Source organism: Cololabis saira, chromosome 11, assembly GCF_033807715.1.
Source record: "Cololabis saira isolate AMF1-May2022 chromosome 11, fColSai1.1, whole genome shotgun sequence".
Taxonomy (NCBI): Eukaryota; Metazoa; Chordata; class Actinopteri; order Beloniformes; family Belonidae; genus Cololabis; species Cololabis saira.
The window spans coordinates 46164225-46166292 of record NC_084597.1 but is presented as its reverse complement, the minus strand read 5'-3'; positions in this window follow the sequence as shown (position 1 = coordinate 46166292).

The window sequence follows — 2068 nt, the reverse complement described above, 5'->3', positions numbered from 1 at the left end:
TTTTCTCTTTTGTTGATGTTCAAATGGGTCACGCCCACGTTGTGACGTTAGTCGGCAGCAGCCAATCACAGGCCAGCTCCAGCAGCAGCCGTCGAGTCCCGTCCTCCTCGGTTGTACATGTAAAAAAACCTAAAAGTAATATAGTAATACAATGATTCCGTGTAGTATCAGAATTGTTGTTCGATTAAACTATCTACTCTCACGACTTTTACACATTATACATTTTAAATCCACTGTTTAATGTCGCTGCCATGGAAATAGGGCAAATGTGACATAAGACAAACCCCCTTTCACTGACGTTGACATCAACCAATCAGCGCGCCGTTGTTTTGATCAGTTCAAATAGACCGCCCAAAATGGTATGCTTTGATTGGCTAATAAATATATAGTCCTGACGCACCACTGGTACGTGTTATGTAGTGTTTTGACTTGTTTTCTTGACGGTCAGGATTTTCTTGGTACTTCCAAGACACGTAAAGAGTCACCACAACCTGGACCGAGCTCGAAACTTGATCAGACTGACCAATTAATAAATGAAACGAGATGTTTTCCTCTAATTAAAGATTTCTTGTGTTTCTCCACGTCGTGGTGTCTGAATGTATTACAATCAGGGTTCTGATCTATTGTGTGGCAATCTGGGGTAATACCTACAAGAGCACCTTACAAAGGATATGCACATTGCAAAAAAGAGCAGTAAGGATAATAAATCATGCTGGGTATCTCGATCACACCAATCCTCTATTCCTTAAAAAATCACAGACTTTGAAATTTGTGGACCTAGTGAAAATTAGAACAGCAATAATAATGTTCAAAGCAAGAAATAATGCACTGCCTGAAAACATTCAAAAAATGTTTAAAGATAAAGAAGGACAATATGATGTAAGAGGAAAATTACATTTTAAACAACCTTTTGTACGTACTACTCTTAAAAACATGTGCATATCAGTCTGTGGGGGAACTGTGGAAGGGTATGGATGAAATCAAATGAAGCACTAACTTTATACAGTTTAAAAACACATACAAGAAAGCAATTATTGACAAGTATAAAAATGGGGACCTGTAAAGAACTCAATTTGCCTTCCGTATTTCTTTGATTGTTATTCTGTTCCTTGTGGCATGGATCATATATGATACAAATGTAACTGCCTGCATTCATGGCTGGTCATGGATCATCGGAGAAGTGACTGGGAGATTGGATTTTTGAATTTAGGATATTGTTGGAGACTGGTTTAATTATGCCTTGATCTTTGTTTATTGGTTGTTTGTGTTGTATTTATTTTTTGTTATTTTGTATTTTCTTTTTTTCCTTTCTTTTCTTTTAATTTTTGAATTTTTATATGCCATACAGGACTGTTTCAGAAAATTAGAATATTGTGATAAAGTTCTTTATTTTCTTTAATGCAATTAAAAAAACAAAAATGTCATACATTCTGGATTCATTACAAATCAACTGAAATATTGCAATCCTTTTATTATTTTAATATTGCTGATTATGGCTTACAGTTTAAGATTAAGATTCCTAGAATATTCTAATTTTTTGAGATAGGATATTTGAGTTTTCTTAAGCTGTAAGCCATGATCCAGAATGTATGACATTTTTGTTTTTGTAATTGCATTACAGAAAATCACAATATTCTAATTTTCTGAGACAGTCCTCCTGTATATGTAAATACACCAGTCATTATATAACGAGTGGCTACGTCCACTCCCGGGGTTTTCGGCAATGTTTGGGGCTTGAAGGCTAATTTTTGAGATAGGATATTTGAGTTTTCTTAAGCTGTAAACCATGATCAGCAATATTAAAATAATAAAAGGCTTGCAATATTTCAGTTGATTTGTAATGAATCCAGAATGTATGACATTTTTGTTTTTGTAATTGCATTACAGAAAATCACAATATTCTAATTTTCTGAGAGAGTCCTGTATATGATATGATATTGTGAGGAAGGGACAGGACTAAATAAGCTTTATTTTGGATGAGGCTGTTAAAAATGTTTTGCTTTTTTTTAATATTTTGATGCTTTTAATTTGATGGGTTTTGTTGTGTTCGAGACAAAGCGAACAATAA